Raw genomic sequence first — 365 nt, forward strand, 5'->3', positions numbered from 1 at the left:
ATCGTACCACGCTCGTGGAGCTTGATTTAGACCATAGAGGGCTTTCTTTAACTTGTAGACATGAGAAGGATGTTTGTAATCTTCAAAACCAGGAGGTTGTTCTACAAACACTTCTTCTTGAATGTAGTCATTTAGAAAAGTGTTGTTGACAACCATTTGATATAACTGAAAGTCTATACCTTCTTCCTGAATGTATCATTGGGCTACTAGTCTAGCTTTATTTCTAACAATAACACCATTTTCCTCAGATTTATTTCTAAAGACCCAACGAGTTCTAATGACATGTCTATTTTTTGGTCTAGGAACAAGTTCTCAAACTTCATTCCTCTCAAACTGGATTAATTCTTCTTGCATAGCAAGAATCC

At 35.9% G+C, this 365-nt stretch overlaps 1 long non-coding RNA gene across 1 annotated transcript in view; it reads right to left on the bottom strand.

The window, feature by feature from the left end:
• Positions 1–165, bottom strand: part of LOC109347244 — a 5,700-nt gene extending 5,535 nt beyond the window's left edge. Inside the window, exons 1-2 of the long non-coding RNA XR_002107586.1 lie at positions 154–165; positions 112–113 (exon numbers count right to left, since the gene is read on the bottom strand). This is a non-coding gene — a long non-coding RNA (uncharacterized LOC109347244). The remainder of the gene's footprint in view (positions 1–111; positions 114–153) is intronic.

Source organism: Lupinus angustifolius, chromosome LG05 (assembly GCF_001865875.1).
Source record: "Lupinus angustifolius cultivar Tanjil chromosome LG05, LupAngTanjil_v1.0, whole genome shotgun sequence".
Lineage (NCBI taxonomy): Eukaryota > Viridiplantae > Streptophyta > Magnoliopsida > Fabales > Fabaceae > Lupinus > Lupinus angustifolius.